The following is a 25,665-nucleotide window of genomic DNA, read 5'->3' on the forward strand; positions in this document are numbered from 1 at the left end:
TAACGAACTGAAAGAATTTTCTTATTTCATCTCTCCATCGAGTTAATGGCCTTCCCGTTCTTCTAGTCCTGTCTCGCGGTGTCCATTCGGTTGCCTTCTGGTGTTCTAATTTGAAAAAATAACATCTATACTATACACTTTGTATACATCTATGCTATACATTTCGTAATTTGTGGGCTTGCATATTTGATTTGATGCTCATTTTCACACCATCGATGATCGCTATCAAATCATCGACATGGTAAAGTTGAAATACTCTCAGAATATTAAAAGAAATTACTCCAGCTGTAGTAGAATAAAAACGTTTTTTTTTTTCTTCCAATAGAAAAGTCCACCTACCTTTTCTAGTCTTTTTGCTCTGTTTTGTTTTTAACTTTATTTTTACTCGTCTTCAATAAACGTTTCACTCACTCACTCACTCACTCACTCACTCACTCACTCACTCACTCACTCACTCACTCACTCACTCACTCACTCACTCACTCACTCACTCACTCACTCACTCACTCATTATCCGCTATCAACGCGTGTCTGTGCTCCGGACCGCTCACGCGGTGATGCGCTTAATCAAACAATAGCGGTCGTATAGTTGGCAGTAGGAGTCGCCTCATTATTTTCCAGTCCGAACTCGGCGCGCGCCGCTGCTGCTGGAGATCTGAATCACTGTCGGTGTTACATCTCCCAGACCGATATCAGTCTCCGAAAGAGACACGCTGTGAATGCGCGCTTACACATTTCCTTGAAGTTGTACGCGATCCCGTGCGTACACGGAAAACGAGAGAAAATTGGTCACCGCCTCGTCTTTCTTTGCGACCACTGCGAACCAGCGCTTTTCCTTGTTGCATTGAATTAGCACGCCGTCAGCGTCTCCTGTTGCGGCATAAGGGCACCCAATTGAACTCGGGAATCCTCATCGGACCAGCAAGGTTACGGACGTTTTTTTTTTATTGATTTAACAGACAATAATATATACACATATTTATGTCAATGTAATTGTATGCTATACGCTGCCGTTCTTAGCCGGCTCCACTACGACAACTCAGAGTGAAGGGGACATTCGTTTTAAGACCGGGCTCGATGGCCTACGACGTGTCGAAAGCGTCAGCTAACCGGATAACGTTATGAAGTGTAGAAGAGAACCGCCTCCACGGTAGCCTAGTTTCTTTCTACAGGACCGGTATTTCGAAGGTCGCGGATTCGGGTCCCACCCGAGGAGCACGTTTTTCTCTACTTTTGTTGTTGAAACAGCCCAATAATTCTATTTCGACACGAAGAAATGATGGGCTCTTCTCCGATGTCTTGTGTGACGTTCTTGACTGCTGGCTTTCCTTTATGTGTTTGTTTATTTTTATTCGTAGGTACTGCCGATCCAATGAGGATTTTCCCCGTAGGGAAAACAGTCAAATGCATAAATCTGTTCAACGAGCCTGTCACGCGTCCTGACCGGCAAAGAAAAAGGACATGGGAAAGCGAGGCAGGCTTTGCAAAACAAACATTTATCGCCAGCACACACTTATACACCCGAAGCACAGCAAACAGTTAGACACGAACTAATAAACTACCGAACACTCCGCAATAAATTATCTACAATGTCAAGACAGATATACCTTCAATATCTGGATGTTTTGATATGAGGGTTCATTAGGCACAAGGCGAACCTATGTCATTGGCGCTTACGTGCGAGTCAAAGTATTGCAGTAAAGAGCTGTTGCCCCCTTGCTGTCGTAGCGATGTTATGCTACCGACGTACGTGCGACACGGTTCGTGATGTTTGCCGTTGTAGTTAATAACTCTGTGTTGTCGTCGTTATGTGTGACTCCATTCCTAGAACGTTGCCCTCGTGGTCTTGTGCCTTGATTCTAAGGCGTCGCCGTTGTGGGGACCGTCGTGTCGTAGGGCGACGGTGCGATGCCGCTTCCCGAATGCACGCGCCCGTCGCCGCTGGAGCCGCCAAGGCGTGGGTTGGCGCAGCGTCGGGAGACCGGAGCCGAAGCGTCGTCGGCCCGCTCCCGTCCAGGCTTGTGTGGCGACGTCGGTGCCCTGGGTAGCGTCACCCCAGGCTTCGCTCTTCGGGAGCCCGATGTTTTCTTCCGCTCCCACCTGGATCTCTTTTTCCTTCTCCTCTTCCATCTTTTTCTCTGGGGTGTCATTGCGGGGTTGACCTCGACTCATGACAGAGCCCCCCATACTCAATTTGGGAGGAAAGCGAGCAATGTGGTTTATCGTACGTGCCTCTATCGGACCTGGTAAAATTTCTGCATCGGCCTTACGTCGCGTCGTCGACGCCATTCGCTTCGACCCTCAAAGGCTGATTTGAACTCACTCCTTGGTATATGCAGTTGTGTATGTACAGTCGTCAAAACTGTTAACAACAACACAGAACGAGGTGCCAGCGTATGCACAGAGCGGCAGCTTACGATAGCTCTCGGGCTGCTAAGCCAGGCTCTGCGCATGCGCTGAAGCACCCGAGTGCAGTAGGGCAGCATCGCGAGTGCCGATAACCAGGCGCCAAAGATGCGGCTGTAGCTATCGTCAGCTGCCACTCTGTGCGTAGGCAGCCACCTCGTGTTTTGTTGTCGCGGGCAAAAGGTATGGGGTGCTGGTACGAAGAGCTGTTCCAGCTACAAAGGCTGGTTCATTAGCGCTCCTTCCGTCGAGACTGTGCTAACTCGTTTGAAGCGCTGATGGTCCGGTGTGTATACCTTAGAAATACCAACCACGTCTTTTGTCCATAGGTAGCTGAGAAACGCCGTTGTACAGCAGAAACCGCATCCCTGCGACTTCTGACAGCAATAGCGTGCGAATATTTACGGACGGATGCGCTTCCTTAATGAACTTCGTCTCACTTCCTCATTATCTGCGTTATCTGCGTGTCAGTTCAGGGGACTTTTAAACCTCCAAACGTTCGCCCCGTGGCTCCTGGAATTTCATCCAGGCAGTTTCATCGTAGTCAGCATTATGGGAGGAGCGGTCAGTGAGCCGTCCGGAATGACGAAATGAAGTCCACGTGTGTCTGTGGCCGCGTGCTTCCCACACAGCGATGGATAATCTCATAGACTAAATCCAAAGGCCGGGTAAAATCTTTCCACCTTTCAGAGGCAGACGACATGCGGCAGGTAGAGATATGTGGAATGTTTTGGGGAAAGCTTTGCTGACGTTTGATTGACGCAAAAACACGACTGTGCCTGTTGCAATCCGTGTACGATTCCTGGCGCACTGCGCCGGCTGCGAAGAAATTTTCCACGGACCCCCAGCTCGGCCATATTCAGTTTGGAGACGGCGTGCTTGTTGATGTTATTCTCGCGCCGGCGATGATGGATTTTAGTTTCCGGATTTAAGTTTGGATCCATGTTTCGGCGAGAAGTTACCGCCATCGACTTCGCAGAAGGCAACAAACGCCCTTCTGCGCTTCGTGAAGGACGCAGGCTTAGATGAAATACTATAGTGCCCACAAAGGGACGAAAGTGTGTGCGCGTCCCCGCTCCTATCCCCTCCTTTTCGCCTGCCCCCTCTTTCATACTCTGAACACACCTTCCCCAGTGCTGAGTGTCAATTCTGGCTCTAAGCCTGGATAACCTCTCAGCCTTTCCGATCGCTTTTCTCCTCCTCCTCCTCGGCGAAAAGTTCCAGTAAATACTTCTGTGTAGTCTCTTCCTTGAAAATGTGTTATTCTGGGATGGACTGAGATTTTGTCCTTGAAGAACGCGTAGAACGCTTCGGTTCTCTAAGCTAGTGTGGGGCAATTCCAAGCAGTCGCACGGGTCGCGAGCGCTACGATGTCGTTCTTTGCTATTTCCGCTAAGGATTGCCTGTGTGGTCGGTTGGTGTACGTCAATGCATGCCGGCACTTCATTGGATGCGGCAAAAAAAATTGCGGCAAAAGAAAAATTGAAAACAGCGACTAAAAGGTCGCAGAGGAGCATGTAAGCGCTATAAAAAAAACAAAAAAAAAATTAACTTCGCGACCTTCTATAAACACGTGGCGTGACGCTCGGACGAGCGAAACAGTTTTCCCGTTTTGTGTTTTTTGTTTCGCTTATTCCTGTGCTTCGGTTATCGCAGAACTAATTAATAAATCGTTTCTCTTTTTTCTCTCATGTTCTATCTGTGAAACGCGTGTGGCAGCTGCCACACATCGATTCTCTGACCGACCGCCAAGAGAATTAAAAAGAGAACATTCCGCGCTGACTACCCCGAAGCAAAGCTATGCATGCTGTTATGGCATTGGGTTTCACCCTTTGTTACTGCTCTTCTGTTACGCGCATTTAGCGTGACTGGTGAAAATGGCGATGATCACGACCATGAGGTGGGCTGTAAAACTGCCCTACAACTTGGCGGTGTCGAGATTCCTCACTATTGAGCACGTAAATAAAAACAAATTATTGGCAAAATGCCGCTGAGCAGGTGTGTTGTACCTATGCGACACACATCAGTCACGACAACAGGTCTGGCTTAAACCGTTGGTAACTTGTAGTTTCTCCGCTACGTCATAGCACATACCCCTCCAATACTTCCAGTTCCATCCGAGAAGATCGTGCTCGCATCACCAAGCATGCACTGCGTCTTCGGAACCGCGGCGTCCACAAAAACTCACGACTTGCAGACATCACGCTACTTTGGTGTCTGCATAAAGGCAACGCCCAAAATGATCTTAAATTTCGCTCTCATCCTCCAGCGTATACAGTAGGGGCATTTTTTTTACCTGAACTGGTGCAGATTAGTGCAGTGTCGTGCAGACCAGTGCAAAGTGCTACTGAGGATATCAATTAGTAAAAAAAATGAACATATGCTGCACTGCTCGCACCAGTGCAGCCAGTTCAGGTTAAAAAAAAAAATGCCTCTACTGTGTCCCAGCAGCTGCACTGTGATTTACACCCTTAAGGGTGTAAATTACTGTATATAGCGAACACCCTTACACCCTAGAAGAAAAAAATAAAGGCATAAATTCTTCAGGGTGTTTTCTTGTTTATAACACCCTCAGCAAAAGAGTGTTTTATCATTAAAGAGTGTTTCATTGTTAATTTAACTCTTTCGAAGGGTGTTTTTTTTTGTTTTTTGATAGGGTATAAAGGTGTTAGCTATAGAGAAAAAGGGTTCAAATCAATTTACAGTGCGCGGTGTCTGCAGCGACACCCCGCCCTTCAACTCTCTGCATACAGAAAACATCACGCGTCCGTGGCGCATGCGCACAGAAGGTACTCGTTTGACGACCAACTCCAATTCAATTCCATCACAAAACATTGCACGCTCATTCCCCAGCTCCCCGCGCTTCCTAGCAACCGAGAATCCTTTGTGCGGCGGCACCGACAGGCCTAAGTAGTGCTGAATAATGTGTTCCTTGTTGAACTGCAATGTTCTAGTTCACTCCAATGTGTGCAGTTGAACTTCTGTTTAACGCAGACATGGGCACCCGCAAGTTTTTTTGTTGCACAAGGAACTTCGTAAAATGAGGCAGCTGTAATCATATATGGCCAACAACGGGGGTAGGCCGAATTTTTTAGTCATCTCGGAAAAATCGCATAATTGATTTTCGTAAAACTCAGGCTCAACCGTAGTTCGCTTCTCTTGTGGCGCACCCTGCCGGTGGTGCCCGAAACCACCCCGACGAAAGAGCTGTAGTATATCGTAAAGCTCGGCGAGCAACTGAACGGCGTTGTTATAACTAATTTCAATCAGGTTGGGCGTGCACCGACGTTCTAACGACGTTTTTACGTTCTAACATCTGGCGTCAATATATCCCTTTTTCTCATTACCACAGACTGCAGAGAGAGGTGGCGATGTGCTAGTCACCTTTCTTCGCCCAGTTGACCTCTTTCCCCCCTCAATACGGTATGCACTTGCTGTATCGGCGGTCAACGGGGAGCACACAAGCTGGCACAAAGAGCGGACCACGCTCCAGCCACTGAAGACGCTACACTAAGACATCTCGCCACGATACGCCTACCTAGCCTGAGGCCATTCTTTTGGGAGGAGACGCCGCAGCCCCTCTAAATATTTTCATAATGGTTAAGAAAACACGTGATGTAGGCCGATTACCTCGTCGTCATCACGTCAAGGTCTCGTAGTTACGACCAGGCGAAAAGTGACGACACACGAGTAAAGTGGCGGCCTTAGAGCGGTCAGTCGCGTTGTCGAGGCAGGCCTGGGGCGGTCGGTGTTTGTGGGCGGAACGTTACTCCATCATCTGCGTGCACGCGGTAGCGGCGGATTTTGTGAGTTTTGGTTGTCCGTCTTGGTACGTCATTACCTCTTGCACCTGCATCGTCGCAGCGGTGTGGTTGTGCGGCAAGGACGGCGATGAACAGGCGCGTAATTACAAGCCTTGTATTATGTGCGCGTGTACTATTCGGGGTGAATGTAATGGTTTGCGTCTATTCACTAATTAACGCACCTTCTCCAGATACGCTTGTTCCAAAGTCGCCCCTCCATTACTCTGTCGGTGTGCCCTCTGCACAACGCCTGCTCGCGATGTTATGAACTAGGGACCCGCAGCATCAGTTGGTTAGTCATTGGTCACATCTAAATGGCGTTTAAATACAATCACAGCAGTGGAACGACGCAAATAAGTGTTCTGAACTTGCAAGGTGATGGTACTTGGGCCACCACCTTCGATGCATGTGCCACCGCTGCAACTTACGGCTCGTATGTATACCGCTTGTTTTTCAACGCTATACTGTACTCAGTGGAAAAGAGAGGCCTGAACGCAGTATTCTTACAGTGTTTCTTATATTTCTGAGCCGTAAATTAGTCACATCATCCGAGGCGGGGGTAGCTCAAATCGTATTTCTTGTGTCTCATAAATTTTTTGGTCGACATCGCAATTGTTTGTGCATTTGCTCAGTGAACTTGTGGTTATGTATATAATATCAGTCGTATACGTACGATGCCGGTAAAACCTCATTTTTGTTAAATGAGGTTTCGATAGATGTGTGCGCAACGTTACCACGACAGGATTTAAACTACTTCTATGAGAGCCAATGCGCGATAATAATTGTGCTGAATTCTGTAGTGTCGTAAGATTTGCATGTATAGCTCGTGATAACGAACGCGCCGCGCGCGTGTAACGGCAATAAATGCTCCTGATACCTTAAAGGTTTCATAAAAGCCACGCCGAACAACTGGACAATCACCATCGAGAAATGCCTCGTTGCAAACGCACCACTAGAGAGAGAGAGAGAGAGAGAGAGAGAGAGAGAGAGAGAGAGAGAGAGAGAGAGAGAGAGAGAGAGAGAGAGAGAGAGAGAGAGAGAGGGGGGGGGATTAATGCTACTTGTCCGTCAGTGCACTAAATTGTTTTAAATGTGGCCATTGCATAGCGAGTCTCGTACCGGTGCTAAACGCTAGACACATCCTTGAGTGTGGTAAACGGAAGGCGTCTTTTGCACTTATGCATGCACGCAGGCACACGGAAAAGAGCGGACCATAACTTTTTTTTATGTTTTGCCTCCCCAAAGTTGTATTCCCCTTTTGCCATATTGAAGCGGCATTTGGACGTTTTTCATGCATCTAAGGCGAAAGCTTTTACTACGGTTCTGGAAAGTAATCGGTGGTCTAGACTAGACCCATACGTTTTACGAATGCGGAAAGCAACAAATGTCTTGTAAACGTACTACAGCGGAGATCTTCAAGCGCGTTTTTTTTTTTTTTTTCCTTTGCGCATATACTGAAGCGCAGTTGTAGATGTCTTCCCCAATTCCAGGCGAAAATTGTCGCTAAGTGCCATGAAGATAATCGGTAATCTAGAAGAAAAGTAGCAGATGTCTTGTAGATGCACAGCGGAGATTTTCACGTCTTTCACCATGTCTTTCGAGACAACCGCATCTTTATTTTGATTCAAGCCGGCAAGGACGTGCTAATGCGGGGGATTTTTCTTTTCCTTCAGCCAGAATAACTGTAAATCAAGAAAAGCGTGTGTATTTTCCGCGATTTTGATTTGTAACATGGATACGAATGTTGTCCTTTTGGGTAACTACACTCGTGAAACTCGGCAAATTACATCGATTTGTAGCGTTTTGGGGAAGACTACATTTGCACATTCTTTAGCATTGCAGATAAAAGTGTTCCTAGCTTCTTGCCGGAACAGTTAAAGTTTGTTTCGTCATTATTAGCCTATTTGTGTCCGCTGCAGGACGGGAGCCTCTCCTGTTGACCTTCAACCGCTTCTGCCTTGTGATGCCCGAGTTCTTTCTCTGCCCAATAATCATCTTGTTTCTTCCCTCCATCAATTAGCTACATTTCCGCACTTCCGGTTCCGTCTCTCGGTAGCCACTCTATCACCCTGGTGGTCCTGTGGTTGTCTGTTGTCGCCTCAGATCTAATTATTTCTATTAATTTGAAGCACACGACGTCTTCTACCCTAGTTCGTTCCCTGATTCAAGACGCTTGTTCCCAATCCCTGAGCGTCTTTCCCATTATCCTTTTTATACCACGGCTTCTTGGTGCTCACCGAAGTTTTCTTTCACCGAAGCAAGGAGCCAAGTCTCTGTCTCTCAAGCCATAACCGGCAAGACGCACTGATTGTATGACATTCTTTTTAGTGGAAGAATTACCGTACTGTTTGTTGTTTGAGAGTACTGTAACTGGAGACACTGGACTGTGTGCACGAATTTCTGCTTGAGTTTCTTTACTCGTTTTTTTTTTCTTTTGTAACCTCGGGTTCGCTACACCGGCGTATAACATCATGCCTCTTCATGTCCTCCTGTCCTAAGTTCCCTTCGTTTTGTCCTTATTAGTCTACTTTGTATACCGCATGGCAATCCTTTCGAAGAAAGAAAGAAAGAAAGAAAGAAAGAAAGAAAGAAAGAAAGAAAGAAAGAAAGAAAGAAAGACATGGCTTCGTAAACACCGTACGTGTGGATCTCCACGGCGTGTGCGTTACATGACCACTTCCTCGGCTTTACGCTTTAGCACACCAAGGTGCCTCTTGACGCGCGCGCACAGCGTCCAGACGTCATAGCTCCGACGCGAAGGCATAATAATGTTTTGCTCCAAACGCCCTGGGGCTTTCAGTCACGTCTAGGTCACGCAGCCTTCGTTTTAGGACGCGGGCCGGTTGACCTTGTCGCACTTCGCTTACTTAACCCTTCCATACTGCCCGGAGATGAAGCCCCGATAGCCAGCTGTTCGAGCGATTCCTGGAAAACCGAGTCGTCGCAGGGTTAGCACGTTTCGCAGTTACCTTATCAAGATGCGTGTCGACCACGTTCCTTTCTTGAACGACGACTTCGGTTGTCGGCTGTCAGATTGGTCGCGCGGGCGCTGCGACGTAAGGTGCGGACGCTTGCCGTTTTATTAGAGCGACCTTTCGCTACTGGTATTCATGGTGCTGTCCGGCTGCGTGTGATCTGATGTGATCGCGGTGATTGAACCTCACTAAACTTCGTGTGTGCAGCATAACTCCCGAATGAAGCCAACAGCCTCTATCCGTGAAGACGTGATTCTCTCTCTCTCTCTCTCTCTCTCTCTCTCTCTCTCTCTCTCTCTCTCTCTCTCTCTCTCTCTCTCTCTCTCTCTCTCTCTCTCTCTCTCTCTCTCTCTCTCTCTTTGCGATAATAAAATGCGGTTACACAGAGGTGAATCCAGAGTGACCATTTGGAGGGGTGGAGGGAAATTTACTAAAGTGCCCTGTCCACCCTCTCCTCTGGTTATCATCCGCAAATGGTTTGGGGGGGGGGGGGGGGTACAGGCTTTGGGAGGGTTCAGTTGAATGCCCAGTTTGCCGAATGAAGTTCACCTAAAATGAGCCGACGAAGTGGATGATTGTAAAATATTGTGTTTGCTTAGTTCTAAGGTCCACTTTTCCTCTCACAGGTCATGCTTAAATGGAGAGAAAGAGAGATGGAAAACTTTACTTAAGCTGGGACCTTGTGTCCACGTAGCTCTCAGCCGATAGATTCAGTCGTTATAGCGATATGATACTCACTTGTAAGACGCCTTACTAAGGCCTTAGCAACTGAGCAACAGCGGTAAGGAAAACGCTGGGACATAAGGACACTACCCTGGCGACTATCACGGGTCAGTGTAAGATAACGTCTAGGTTGTGGCGTCATGTCAGTATCTGTAGGCGTCCGGTATGATAGAGGGTAGGTGCTTAACACATACCCCATAAGCCTCTCGTGAGCACGAGCTAAGTGTCAAGAACAGCTTTCGCTTAAGCATTCACAGAAGCAGTAAGCGAAAGCACTTGTGTCTGATAAGCCACTCACAGATTCACACAGTACACGCGCACACCCACTAGACATGCAGGTAGATAAGGGAGACAGGCGCCAGAAGAGTGACATGTCCACGTAACAGCCAACTGAACGTTATTTTTGCTTTGAAAATTATCAAAGCAAGGCTTGGTTACCGTATTTCGGAATTTATTTGGGCATGTTAAAATGGCATGTCTTTGTCATTGCCGTTTCTTCCCTCGTTACCTCCGACTCGATTGCCACCACTGCATGCAACCCTCCCCCCTCTCCTTCCTTCCCTTTCAGCGACGTTCCTCCGCTTCTTCTTAGACGCTTCTGCGAACACGGACGTTCTGTTCTTTTTAATAATGACGCAAACCCGAGAAACATGGAACGAATCCTGCCCTTCGCTTTTCTCGCTCTGCGGCCGCATATACCGAACATACGATCCCGCGTTCTCCCGTGCTGCAGGTTCGTTTAGAATTTCGAGCCGTTCGTGAGGCGTGACAATCTCACCGCAAGCTTGCTTCCTTCGCAGCATCGTGAAACGCCGCCAAGTATACGGCCCGCTGTAAATTGCAATCGCGTCGCCCATATTGAAGGCTCCCGTAAAGCGTACCGGCAATTGAAGGTCGAGTTTAGAGTTTGCCGCTGCAGAAAGAACTCCTATGAGGTATATAAGGTGCGCACCATAAAAGCAAGCTGTCGCCGGCTAACCCCAAATAGCTATAGTGGTTTGAAATAGGGTTAAGGAACGAAATGATTTTGAGGTGCGAGCATCGCTTGAGTATTATTTCGCTAACTTTGCCAGTCGCCGAATTGGCGTAGCAGTAAAGTGGACGCAAAATATCGTCTGGCGGCGAACGTGAGTATGAGCCAGCCTAACGTCCCAATTGGCTGTTACGCGTCAAGTGAGTGTGAACGCGCGTATGCGGTAGCTGGGAACGCGGGTATGCGTCGGCCTGACGGTAACGCCCTGAGGAACGATAAGCACCTCGTCCCTCTCCATCGCGAACTTGTATTTTAATTGGCCCGGTGCGGATACCTTGCACCGGCTTCATAAGTCTTCAACACGGAGTTTCTCGCACGTCTCTCGTGCACCGTGCCAACTATGCTTTGCGTTATAACCGTGTCGGTGGTCACGTTTGCGCGCTTCAGCAGCGGCATTGTGGAAGCTCGAATACGGGAACCGAGCGTTCCCTTATACCTGTTTCGTAGAAACTATTGTTTTAACTAATATGACCTTTGTCGTACCTCTTGATCTGTAAAGTCGTACTTCTTGATTCGCTGGACTTTCTGGTGGTTGTACCTTTTGGCTGGTTTCGCCATATGACTCGCTTGACGAATCGGCTCATTGGAATTTTTTTTTTACTTTTTGAACCTCTTGAACCAAATTGTATGCTGTGACTCGTTTAATCAAATGACTGCCGCGTGGCTTTGCATTATCTGGACCGCTTTACGCCCTTGAATAAAAGCGAACTATAGCGGTATACGGCGCTTGCCTCGCAGCGGCATTTTAATCCTTGTGATCAATCCTTGGAGGCTCATTAAAAGGGTTCAACTTAAATTAAGGACGACTCTGCGGGCAATGGAACGGAAGCTGATAGGTGTAACATTAAGAGACAAGAAGAGAGTGGAGTGGGTCAAGGAACAAACGCGTATTAAGGACATATCAGTAAATGGTGTGGGCAGGGCATGTAATGTGAAAGCAAGATAACCGTAGGATCCCTAGAGCGGATAATAGAGTGGATCCTTAAAGAAGGCAAACGTGAAAGGGTTGATTGATTGTAGGGTTTAACGCGCCGACGCAACGCAGGCGATGAGGCGCGCCGTAGTGGAGGGCTACGGATTAATTTTGACCACCTGAGGATCTTTAACGTGCGCCGAAATCTCGTACACACGGGCGTTTTGGCTTTTCGCCTCCATCAGAAAAGCGGTCGCCGCGGCCGGGAATCGAACCCGCGACCTTGTGCTCAGAAGCGCAACGCCTTAGCCACTGAGCCACCGCGGTGGGTCAAACGTGAAAGGGGCTGCAGAAAGTTAGATGGGCAGATGAGATCAAGAAGTTTGCGGCGATAAATTGGTCGCAGTTAGCAGTGCAGGACCGGGATAATTGGAGATCTATAAGAGAGGCTTTTGCCTTGCAGTGGGCGTAGATATGCTGTTGCTGCTGCTGCTGCTGATGATGAATACTGAAAGTAGTACCAATGGTTTTAATTGTGAGGGGATTTACGCCGTCATTTGCCCTTGGAATTCCCGCTAACCCACCGTTCACGCTCAGGTGATTGTTAAATAAATCCCCTCACAAAAATGCAGTGCTTCCAGCACTGCGTAGCCGTATTTATCATAATGATTGAAATGCGTACCATTTTTTTCTTCCAATTTTTCGTTTCTATTCATTCAACGCGGTGGTAACGCAATTCTTCCGCTGCGCCCAAGGCCGTTCTTTGGATGGCCGGCTGCTGAGAGTGAGTGTATTTCTTACGGAGGCAGAATACAAATGACACGTAATTTTGGAGCCGGTATCCGGTGCCGCAGGGGGTCTAAACTAACCGGTATTCCTTCACAACGCTGCTCCTCGTGTAGCATACCAGGTGTCTACCTCGCGCAAGCTTTTCTTTTTATTTTCATTTCGTAATTGTCGCCACCACCTTGAAAAGACGTCCCATGTTGAAGACGCCGGCAGATAAAAGGGTACGGGCAGCAAAGTTGTCATTTGCGAGTAAACGAGCTCATGACGTGTCCGTTTGGCAACAGCAAGATTAGCAGCTCTCGGAACAAAATGGCGATAATATAAGTAGTCAGTCCTAATGCATCCGTAGTTTTTTTCGTGAGATACGCATACATCGATAAGGCCGTCCCGCCGTCTGCACGTAGTGTGTATACACGTGCGAGCGCACATGTGAACGAGGCATTAGGCTTACGTGGTGACAGATTTTTTTCCTTACGACCGTGTTTGGTGGCCTTGTGCATGTCGCGACCTTCGCCGCCGTCGATTTCTCTGCAAACGATGTGTTAAGTGCGTGGTGTGTGCTTGCGTGCACGCCTGCGTGTGTGTGTTTGCGCGCGCGCGTGTGTTCGTGTGTTTGTATTACCTGGCCTGAGAAAAAGGTCGTTCGTTACACATTTAAGCGAAGCGAACGGAACTTTTAGATGCGAAGCATCTCATGCTCGGGGCTGTGTCCCTCCCTCCCTCGTTCTCGTTGTCCGCCGTCCGTACTCTACTGCGCATGCGCGTCTCTTCAGCCCCGCCAGCGTTTGGGCTGACGTCAGCGCAGTCCACTATAAAAAGAAATACTTAGGCGGCGCCCGGTGTCGACCTCACGACTCTCTGGCCGCAACGGGAGGTACGCGCTCTTCCCACTGAGCTACAAACCGAAACGGGAGCATGTGCTACGAACGCGCCTTATGTCCTTTACTCATTCAAGCTACGTCAAGAAGCTACTGATACAACGAAGGCACGCGAAGCGGAACGTCAACGGAAACGACGAACTGAAAACTAATGGGAACTTCAGTCGACCCCATGGCTGCTTCGCATACTCCTCAGGGTTCCCCTTCGGGAACATGGTGTAATTTTTTGGACATGTTAGAGCATTTCAGTGTTTCATATACGAGCCTGTGATTTCTGGCAGTTTGTCAAGGTGCTCGGATCATGTACAGATGTTTAATTGCACCACGCGTTCTGTTCAGTTATTTATTGTGAACACGGGGCCCTGTGACCTGCGCTGCGCAGGGTTTTTGCCATGCGGCACACAAAAATGAATGTCCGGGCGCAGAAAGCGTGCCTGCCAACGCATTATCCGCTGTTATTTCTCGAAATGTGCGTTAATTTCTATCGTTGGCACTCAGTGGAACGGGACCCCGATTCCAGAACTCGGCGTTGACATCGAGGCAGCGTACGCTCTGTTGCAACGCGCTCCCGTATTCGCATGTGCCCACGAGACAGCTTAAACGCGTGGAAACGATTGCTGGTCCTTTAAAAAATTGTGTCTTGTGGGCTGTAACTTAAAACAGGCGGGTGAATGTCCCTAAGGCGTAGTGCACAAAGTGTGTTAGGTGACTTAGGTCCGACAATTAATTAATAAGCTTTAGAATAGTCAGTCCTTCTTGAGACCCCGAATTGTGCAATAGGATGCCGGCGTTCAGTGGTTTGTCCATCTAAGGACATCAGAGAGCCAACACACACACACACACACACACACACACAAAGAATTAAATTCCAACGCTCGTTTTAAATGCAGAGCATTTCAGTAACTCACGATGTCACCCGCGTTGACGTCCGTCGTAGTCCGTACCGTCGTTGTCCGCACCCCTCCCCCTACACTATATAAAAAAAATACTATCCGGCGCCTGGTTTCGATCCCTCGACCCTGCGGGCGGAACGCAATGTACATGGTGCTCTACCCACTGCGCCACAAAGCCGACACAGAAATGGGGGCTACGAACGCGCCTTATATCCTTGACTCATTCAGACTACGTCAAGAAGCTGCTGATACAACGCATTCACTACCACCAACTCCCCAAACACTAAACGTTAACGCAATACACCCACCCCCTATGCGACGCATTTACTCGAGTCCCCCTCGCGGGGAGATGGGCCCAATTTTTTTTTTTTTTCACATTCTCCGGAAGCAATAAAAGTGTATTCTTCCTCCTCTTCTCGCGTGAAGCAGGGCAGGAGATATATCATGATCCGGAAACGTTCCGTCTGTTACAAAACGGGTTGCTTATTGCAACAATGAGGTGAGCGCCGGTAAAGTTGCGCTCCGCACTTCATTTCGCCTCGAAATAAGCTCCCGACTTGCAGCAGGACATCACCAATCATGAGTGTTTCTAATTCACAGTCTTGGACAAATGCAATGCGAACACAAAAGTATGAACAGGAACACGCTAAATAAAAAAAAATACTGCTCACGGAGGTCAAATATTGGCGCTCTTTAAATATGTTTGGAAAGCCACATTTCCAACTTTGTTACTGTAATTAACCCACGCGTAAATTCGACTTTCATTGAAAGGAATGGCGCTATTTGTTTGTTTTGATGCATATATTTGTGTTCGCGTTTTGTTTGGCCGTGGCTGTACTTCGGAATGCAATGCAGTAAAATACGCGCGACGCTACACCGTCAAATAGTGTTTCAGGAGTTGAGAGGAATCACGTTAATCATTGAGTAACTGAGAAAGGAACGTGTTGAGCTCGTGCAAGGAGTGAGTGAGTGAGTGAGTGAGTGAGTGAGTGAGTGAGTGAGTGAGTGAGTGAGTTATTTTATTAGCATGTGGGGCTTTCCTTGCGGTATTCCGGCGATTACGCTTCCTCTGTGTCAGTCTTTAATTTAGTGATGTTTGTGATCATCATTGCGAGATTTGATGAATGCGGTGAAATTTGTGGTGATGCTGAGTGGGGTGGTTCTCGCCGGCAGCCGGTAAGAGCTATAGCAGATACAGTTAGGATTAATCGTCTTCACACACTTAGTCGAACTTGTCGGCGTTCGACAAAGCAAGTTTGGGGCTTGGGCATCGCTACGATGAGCACCACTTTAGCCAGCGCTCGCTTCTTGGGAGAGATATACCTTATCGGTAAATGTGACGATACTGTGCATTAGTACAGCGCTGGCGGAGACGCGAGGGAGCTACCCTCGCACGAAAAGGTAACATTCCGGATAAGGCGTAGCGATTTGTCCCTTCCTATCCAGTGTGCGCTCTGGAGTAGTGCTTCCTGGGGTCACTACTCTGCGAGGGTCTTGACGATGCGAATATTCTCCTCTCTTCGAACTTAAAGTATTTGCCACAAAGACGTGTCTACTGAAATCTATTATACGAGAAAAAGACTTTCACGAACGCCGACTTAGCAGTTAACACATTCATTATTATTTAATAGAATCGTTTATTCCATGGGACTGTCTTCGCCAGGAACTGTTACGTTAAGAATAAATAAAGTTCCGTGTTATTCACCAACAAACTTCTTATTCATATGGTTTTTCTCATAATTTTTGACGGCGATGCTTCCTGCATTCCAGAGTGGAGTTGCTCACAATTATGCAGAACGCGCCGTTCCTTTGCTGCTGTTCCCAGCTGCATTTTCTCTGTGGCTGGTTGCGGGACGAGATTGTTCTGTCTTTTTCTCCAGTCGCCTCCCGTTGACATAACATTCGAGTAAACGTCGGTTGCACGCTAACGTAACACTTCCCAGCTTCGCATTTAGGTATTCTTCCTTTCAGCGTCGCGTTTAAGGTTCGTTTAAGTGTCGCTGTGCCCTGGCGGTGCGGTCAGCTAACTGGCACTAACCAGCTTTCGGGATGCACCCATCGTAGACTCATCATCACAGCGCCGTAGCGAACGAAGAATGCTTCGCGTAGCGGCGCAGCCACCTCAAGCGGAAATATCGCCATCCAGCCGTGGAGACAAGACGACGGAATCGCGTGTATTGGAATGAACACGCCGTTACACCGCTGCTGCCAATTTCCCCAAGGGTGAGACTTAATCGACCTTCCGACACCGGGGGACTCAGTCGCCGGCCAGCGAGGTCGCGCGCACGCCGTTGTCTTTGCTTCCACGTTGCTTCGCGTTGCGCCAGACACGCCAAGAGGCCAAGCGCCGCGAGCACCGCCTTACCGTCGTTCGAACACGGACGCGCGCGTAGTCACTCGTCTCTCGGTGCAGGCGCACTCGACGTCACGCCGATGATAGGGAGCGAGAGGCAAGGCTGGGTCCGCGTGCACCGGAACGTGAGTTGTGCGCGGCTTTGTGTGCTCACGTGCGGCGACGCTCGCCTTCGCCCGCCAGGTGGTGCTGACTAAAGCGAAAGGGGCGGCGAATTTGTTTGCGCTGTTGTCTTCGGGCGTCTGGTTTCACGGAAGAAGAGAGAAGGAAGAGGAGGAGGGGTGGCAGTTGCGGACTGGTGTTAGCTGAAACAAATTTGTCGTGATGAGCCAAGACGCTCGTAAGTTAAGATCCTGTCACGGCTGACCGCGGTAGTTGGCGCTGTGACGGCGGCTAAGTGAATGAAAAGCCGTCAGTGCGGTCTTTACGGGGCACTTAAATCTGCTGACGTGCTTTGGATGCGAAACATTGTCTTCTACTGGCTTAATACGGAGCTGCGAAAGTACGAGCGCTCACACACGTTAACGCATATTGCACGACTTATAGTAAATAAGGAGCTATTTGGAAGAATACACGTTAAGTCGAAGGCCAGGCAGGGGTGCCCCGTTTCACCTTTGTTACTCATTCGCGTTTCACCTGAAGCCGCTTTGTGCAAGAAATATTTAGAGCAACCACATTCGGCGATTCGTTTTGGGAGCACGCGAAGTTCTGTCGTACGCAGGTAATGTGGCTGCTTTTTGTACCCTGTTAGCAATGGCTTGACAGATAGATAGAAAGAAACTTTATTGATCATGGGATGGTGGGGCGAATCAGCCGCCTCTGTCCAGGCAGCCGCTGAGGGCCCTGATGATGTGGGCCGCCAGTTGCCGTTGCTCTTGGAGACTCGTCGCAACAGCCAGCCACTCTCCGGTGTAATTGTGTTTTGCATGACAGTCACGAGCGAATCTTCTGAAACCACGGGTAGAAACGTCAATCTGAGTGAATCCGTATAAATGTGGTCTGCAGAGTGGCAGGATACACCCAGCGTTTACGAAAGTGTTCACACCACAACCACGCCCAAGAAGCATCTGGGACAGGGAGTGCCTCTTGACAGATACCGTGCATGAGAACATGCTTTTGCTGGCAACGTTACTGGCCACTCTCGCTCTAAACACATGAAGCGCCGGAACTTGCTCCACGCCTTGTTCCACTGGGCCACGTTTTTACCACTAAGGAGCACAGCCTAAATTAGTGCAGCGTCTCAATTCCAGCTAACGACGTGCTAGTAGTCAACACAGCAGACAGAAACGCGCTGCATCACGCAAGAGGATGTTTAAAGCAGCTCCTTGGCATCTCATTCACCCCTCCTGGCCACTAGAAGTATTTCTCCCTGTTCTGTATCGCGTCCTTCCACTTCGGTTGGCGATCTCACGCTTTGCCACCACGGTTGACTGCAGCTGAAGGCAAATGCACGGAAATAAATGTGGAGGACACTAGTCCTAACATGCCTGACTGTAAGAACTTACGCAGGCAAAATGCAAATTCGGTTCATTCAAATGACTGCATCTGACCTCGTAACAATAGTGGGAAGTTCTTAAGGCAGACTTATAACAGCAAAACAGTGGCGAATCACGAAAAACTTTCTCTCCGCCTGCTTGTGAGGTCACGGGGACTCGTTTGTATGATTGGCTACCGGCGACGAAAAGGGACCCCAAGAAACATGACCCGGCCATTTACCGTCACTTGTATTCCAATTTGCAGACTGACAACTGTTTTTTATAATTCCCTCTTTTTCATCACTGCTGACGTCGCATATCGCGCGAAATTTGAAAATTGTTCAATACCTGTTATCTTCTTTTTGGTCAAAAAAACGTCTTTCGGGGTGTTATTGAGATGAGTGAGTTACCGAATGTCATTTGTTGCAAATGAAACTAAGTTTGGTTTTGTCTTCATGGCCACCCAAGTGGGAACCGACGCCGACCTGTCATAAGAGCTAGTTCGGCAGGATTTTTATTTACTGCGTTTTTTTTATTTAGTTTCTTGAGACCTTGACTCAACAAGAGTAACAGCTGCCCTGGAATGTTATCGTGTGGGCCGCTTGCGAGGGCCAACAGCCGGTGGACTTCAGAGGCAGAGTGTGCTTTTCTCAAAGATTCTGATTCTGATTGTAGGGTTTTACGCGCCGACGCAAAGCAGGCGATGAGGCGCGCCGTAGTGGAGGGCTCCGCATTAATTTAGACCACCTGGGGATCTTTAACGTGCGCCGAAATCTCGTACACACGGGCGTTTTTGCTTTTCGCCTCCATCAGAAAAGCGACCGCCGCGGCCGGGAATCGAACCCGCGACCTCGTGCTCAGCAGCGCAACGCCTTAGCCACTGAGCCACCGCGGCGGGTCTTTTCTTTTCTCAAAGACGGCGTCGTCGGTTCAGGAAATGATAATGTTTACGGAAAGTGCGGGTCGCTTACTTCGTTCCATTACCTGGCGATCATTTCAGCTGGCTTTCTTCCGCCTTTTATTTAGTACTTCTCATCTCGCCGAGCGCGTCAAGCGGTGCACACAATAAAAGAATTATCCTCCATTTTATTCACGCTCGTTCAGCAGGTAGCGCAAGACAACTTCGCGGCCCCTCATTCTGTTCGGAGTGCACTGACTAAATTTAAACCTTATTTAGCCAGAGAACTTCGATAACTCCAAAACGCTGTTTTTTGGAAGTAGTGCTTGCAGATTTTTTTTTCCTTCGATAACTCGGTGCACAGGTAGTTCGCATGCCTTTCGTGCTTTATCACTTCAACAAAAAAATGGCCGCGTATCTGCTCCTTTTATGGCAAATGTCGACAAAAGACGGTAGTCTTTGTCGACATTTGCCAAGTAAATGCCCCCCCCCTTTGCTTTCCCGCTAACCTCTCATGCTGTTCCTCTTCTGTCGCGCTCCTGCCATGGTAAACTTACAAAAGGTTTGCTCAAGTGAATTTACATTTACCGCGTTCTACTGCTACAGGCCGGGTTCCTCGATGCCAGCGCTGCAGTACGGCGGAGACGCGCGTGAATCGAGGTGCCCTACTTCAGCGTTTATAGAACCGAGTTGCCCTACTCCACGTGCGTTTCAAGCAGAACGTGGAACCTATCTACTGAAACCTTTCGTTGCTGTTGCCGTGGAATTTCTCAAATGCCGCCTGGAGCGCGGGCAACAGCAGGCGACGGTTTTCTACAGTATATGTAGAATATCATTTCCTATCGCGCATCCATGATTTTTTAAATAAAGGAACACTGCAAATATCACTCATGTATTTATTTGCTGCCTTATGTTTGCGTAATGTCTTGTTCTTGTTCAACAATGTTGACAAGTATGAGCATTAACACCGAACTTAGACATTTAGATTTGGCTCTTAGTATATAAGACTATTGCGCATATTTTGTTTCACTTTGGCCGGGTGGCTGAATCGAGTCACAGACAGACAGACAGACAGATCGTCTTTAAAAAAAGAAGAGACAAAATATCAAGTCGTGCTTCGTATTCGAGAGTGTGTGTGTGCGTGTGCGTGTGCGTGTGCGCGCGCGCATAGCTACAGCGTATAGTTTTGGCGCTACTTTACGACGAGCAGTGACTGCATGCCTGGTAACGTCGTACATCGCTCGCATGCTGCTACCGTAAATCGATACCAGGGAAGTTGAGAAGGAAGTAGCTGAGAACAAAGAAACGATCTGGACGAATTCTCGGTCGCATGCCTCGAGCATCGCGTGATTTTCCTCCTTACTTGGGGCAGCCGTCCCGTACGTTCTTCGGATCGTCGTCGTGGTCGTCGATAGTTCAGGGCTGAATCGATTAGTCTTGTAAAACTCGGACCACGCTGGTCCGACTGCGGGCCTCTTTGCATTGCTGTTGCGTTGCCGCCCAGACGTCATTCGTTGTGCGCGATATATACGCGGGGATATACGGCAGGCTGTCAAGCTCCGTTCGTGTGTCAGCTGCCCTACTGTTGTTTCTTTCCCGACGAGCACTTAGGCCCAATGAACGATGTGCTCGTCGCGGGCTGCCGAGCGCGCACGTTTCTGGAAAGACCGCATGTGTTGATTCTCGCCCCGGATGTTTCCAATAGAGCGAGAAGCAGTGCCGGCGTTGTTTTCTTTATAGGAGCATGCAAAGGGTAATCTTCCGCCGATGACGCGATCGTGTGGAACGTGAAGTAGACGGACTATTTTGTTTGTTCCTTCGTTGCTGTTCATCTCAAGGTCACAGAAGAACTGCATGTGACGCGTGAATGTAAGAGTTACATCGGTATCCTTTCCAGCGCTGTTTTGACACCTCGGTTATGCAGCGCGAACTTGACAACCGTGGAAAGCATGCTGGAGAAAACAAGTTTTTTTATATATATACCGCTTTTTACCACACTGAAATGTTGCCTGGCAAGTGGCCTTGCAAATGTTGGAGGCCGACTCTTTATCGTGTGCCTCTACGGGAAATACGACTTGGATGAATAATCGTTCCGTTAATTGGCGTTAGATGTAACGACAGCGAGATTCTTCTCGTTCGTGGCGTCCTTGGAAGGTCAGCTGCATGTTGTTCAGTATGGGGTCTTCTGCAGAAATCACACAAAGTCCCTTTCAGTGTGAATTAAAATAAACACTCTTAAATCTTTAATTCACTCAGACTATACGACCCTCCCCCCTCCTCCCCCCAAGGGGGGCGCCGTTATATTAAAGACGGACAGCGGAGGCACTCCTGGGTTTTACCAACACTCTGCGTACGCACAATCATGGGGACAACTTAGCACCTATATGCAACAACACCCCCGACTCAGTGTCCTTGTGGTTCATGGGCACTAGGGTATAGAGGGAAATGAAAAGGCTCATGCCCTTGGCCGCGACACTTAACCGAGCAACCCTTTCCCCTGGCCGAAGGATGACAAACCGAGGGACGAGCGCGATAAGCGTAGCTAATACAGACGCTAAAAAATTCGAAGAACTTCGCCACTCCCATCGCCTTCTTCCTTCACCCTCTCCATTTTTCACACGCCGTCAAGCCACCTACATCCGTCAGGCGCAAACTAATTCACTTCCCACTCATACTGTCAGGCAAGCGCTGGTTACCATCCCAACATTGAGCACACACATTGGTCCTGACCTCGAGCCACTCATTCGTCACCCCACCTCTCCCCTTCTACTGTCCTGGGAAAACTGGGCTAGTTGTTTCCTTCGAGCGGCCGGGCTCCAACTATAAATCTTTATGCGATGCTACGGCCCCAACTCGTAGAGCCCATGACTTTCGTGTTGGACAGACAGCCTGCTTCCTCGCCGCCTGCGGAAACCTTTATGTCCAAGCCCGAACTCCACCGCCACCGCCAACTCAACCAAACTTCCCCCACTCGGCCGTGAATCGTATCATAAAGTTATGCGGGACGTATTGTGAGTCCCTCCACCTCTCCATTTGCTGCCTCCACTCGGCTGAGGGAGGATTCCGCAATGCGCATGCGTGGGCAAATCGATTTCAAGGATGTCCTCCACTGGAGGTTCAAGTGGAGGAAGGACTCAGAATACCAGGGTACATCTCTCTCAAATCCGACAGAGTTGGTACAGTGGAGGAGCTTCATTCATTTTTATACTCCACAAGATCCTAATCGTCGCGTAAAACTACTACACGGCGCGCCGTGTGCCTTCGCGGCGAAGCAGTCCGTGTAGGAAGGTGTGTCAAATGCAAACGGAAAACTTTCTCCACACGTGCGCCGCTGTCAAATTACGTTACCGGTGCTGCACCGGGAAGCCTTACAGCTGCTTCACTCTCGAAACAATTGTCCGTTCACGTTCAGACGCCCATCGGGAACTGCGCCAACCCGTGCCGCACGACGAAAACACGGAGGCCTCGTCCGGGTAGACCGCCGCCGACTCTTAGTAATAACGCCCGGCCGAACAGTTGTTTCACACGATGCTTTCCGCTATCTCATTTCTTGCTATCGGCGTTCGCTCGACGACCGAGTGACGTGTGCTTCCTGGTGAGCATATATGGTTTCGACAACCCTCGCGGAAGACGTGTCTGTACGGAAGTGACGCAACCGGAACACAATACGAACCGATGTGACGGTTAGTGACAAACGAGACAACCGCGAATAGTGGTGAAGTTTATGGCAGAGGCCCGGCAGAGCTCGGGAGTTGCCTTATATTGTATCTTACGACCGTGCAAGTGAGCGGATGGACCGGTTTCGGCATTACTGCCTTCCTTGCGCGGCTGCAAATCAGCCTCCGGCTGCTTTAGTGACATCGCCAGCTGTCTACTCGCACGCAACACGGCGTTTATATGTGTACGGTTGGCTTACAGCCAACCCATCCGGCCATCACCTTATCCTGCCACAGGCAGAAGTCGAGTTAGGCCAGTCAGCTTGCGACAGCCCATTCACAGAAATACATTCCTTTGAAATGTTGCGAACATTGCCAGCAGACACTTGTAAAAGATTTGACGTACGTCTACGTATACGGCGCACGTAGCTCCGTTACGCGTGCAGCGAGAGATCGTGGTCCCGCCGTGATGTGTGACTAGTCATTGCCTGAAGGGAGCAGGACAAAAGGCAAGTTTGGTTCATTCGAAAGATTGCCTGATTAAACAACGCCGACACCACCTCTAACCCAAACTTTACTAAAATAATCTGTCAGATTAGGAAAAAAAGAGAATGGCCATGCCAATTACTAGCTCATTTCCCGCACTAGAACCTATGACGTCATATGCACAGCCGTGCGGTTAGCTGAGGCCGGCAAAAGCAAACGCAAGTTAGGCAGGGCTGATAAGCCCGCAAAACGAGGTATTTGCGCCTAAATTTAATGCACATTATTTTTACAACAGTCAGAATGGTGGGGTGAACAATGGAAGTTACGAGCGCACACGTAAACATAAAAGCACCAGTGCGTACTGCGTGCACTATATATGCTTGTTACAGCTGCACAACACTCTGGCGCCTTGGAGTTGTCTTGCATTACACTGGCTAATTGGCAGAAGCCATGTCTTACGTGATCCTGTTTGTCGAGCATACGAAATGTTTCACAAAACGATTACTGTCAACCGTAACAAAAATAAGGCTAGTGCAAATCCGGTCAAAATTAAAGCGGGTGCAGACAGCGGGCCTGGTCGGTATTGTGGCGCCATCTAGAGGACGGAGGGTAAACGAAACAACAAAAGACGTTTCGTCGTCCGCTGCCGCCCTAGTCAACATACCTAACATTCGTTTCAGATACCTGCCCTGGATGCGTCATGGCTGACATCACAAAACATACGATTTAGCGGGAGAATTGAAATTTTGGCTTAAATTGGGTAATTTCTTAATAAATAAAGCATCGTTTGCCGGGGGACAAGCGCTGGGGCACTATAAAGTGCCCGATATTTCGAATAAAACAAACTTGTATTTTGTCTTTATGGCTCCTTTAAAATTCGGAGCGGGATAGAACACCACTGTCCCTTACACCAGATATGACAATTTTTTTCTTTCCCGACACGGTGTGCTACATGTGAAATTTGAATGAGCGCTTGCTGCTGGTTGGTCAGCCCGCGAATTTCCACGTATTTCGATGTGCCCGTGAATTCATTGAAATATTATTCTCTCAGTTCTTCCTATTCAAATTGCCATCACATCACAGATGCGCCTTGGTGAGCCTTAATTGGATCTAAGGCTTGAAGAGCCGCCTTTGAATCGGTGAATAGCGCCCATTTAGTAGGTGAAGTAATGGTAGCGATAAATTTGACGGCAAGGCATATCACATAAGGCTCTTCAGAGGTCGGCGATAGGAGGTGCGAGACCCCCTGACCAGTGTGGAGGCTCGGTATTGTGAAAGCCACGACGACTAGCTGGCTGTCGACGATCCATCGGTGTATATATGCACATAATCAGCGTATGTACTATGCATAGTAAGTAGGTTACTGAGCCCACATGTAATCTTTCAGCCGTTGCCCTTTCAATGTACTTTTTCTAACCTCGTGGTTCATTAAGACAACCATTGTGCCTTTTAATTACTCCAAAGTTCGATGTAGCGATCTCCTTTTTAGGTTGGAGCTAAACTCTCCAATAAATCAATAAATAATTACCCCCCCCCTCTCTCTCTCTCTCTCTCTCTCTCTCTCTCTCTCTCTCTCTCTCTCTCTCTCTCTCTCTCTCTCTCTCTCTCTCTCTCTCTCTCTCTCTCTCTCTCTCTCTCTCTCTCCCTTTCCCGGTATCCGCGTCATTGTCTACAGGCATGTGCAGTCATAATACTCTGAAGGGTGCGAAGTGCTCTTCATTTTTTTACTTCGAGCCCCGTATATACCACGAGTTGTCCTTTTCAAGCGCGTGTACACTTACCGCCCAACCGTTGCCGCACGGGTGCAACTCAAGGGAAGAGAAATGGAAATGCTGGGAGGTTGAACAGTGGAGGAATAAGGGGGAATAGAAAACAACTAAAAAAAAATATACATTCTGGCTGCAGCAGATGGGCTCTACTTAAATTCGTTATGTTAGTTTCTTTTTGTTGAGGGGCATTACAATGTAAATGGCGGGCCGTAGTGGTGAAAGCAAGCGTCCAATCCGCGTACGTTTGACTGGTGGTACATCACTTGCGATACAAACATAATTATCTGCAGCCCTTATTTGATAACTTTAGTCAGTGGACTCACCCACCACGCCCCTGTCCTCCTTCTCCTGCCCCCCCCCCCCCCTCCCCATTATGTGAAAATGGCGGGGTGCGACCGGTGAAGTGCGTGACGACACGGGGGAGCTGTTAGGACAGAATGGCGAACATATTAGCATTTTCTGCTCTCTACAATTTGTACGCCAATCACTGGCAGCACAGGGTACGTGCTGCGGTAGTGTGCGGCGGTATGTTGCTTTTTACTGTGTAGAAATAATGGTGGCGAAATCGCACAATCGTACATGACTTTAACTATGCGAAGTACCTACTCTTAACTC

The 25,665-nt window shown here is 48.7% G+C and overlaps 1 protein-coding gene across 1 annotated transcript in view; it reads left to right on the forward strand.

Annotated features, from left to right (window-relative positions):
• LOC144174876 (protein croquemort-like) overlaps positions 1 to 25,665 on the forward strand; it is a gene marked incomplete in the record, with an annotated part of 76,374 nt that overhangs the window by 17,560 nt on the left and 33,149 nt on the right.

Source organism: Haemaphysalis longicornis, unplaced genomic scaffold (assembly GCF_048455015.1).
Source record: "Haemaphysalis longicornis isolate Haplotype H1 unplaced genomic scaffold, Haemaphysalis longicornis Haplotype H1 scaffold_3, whole genome shotgun sequence".
Lineage (NCBI taxonomy): Eukaryota > Metazoa > Arthropoda > Arachnida > Ixodida > Ixodidae > Haemaphysalis > Haemaphysalis longicornis.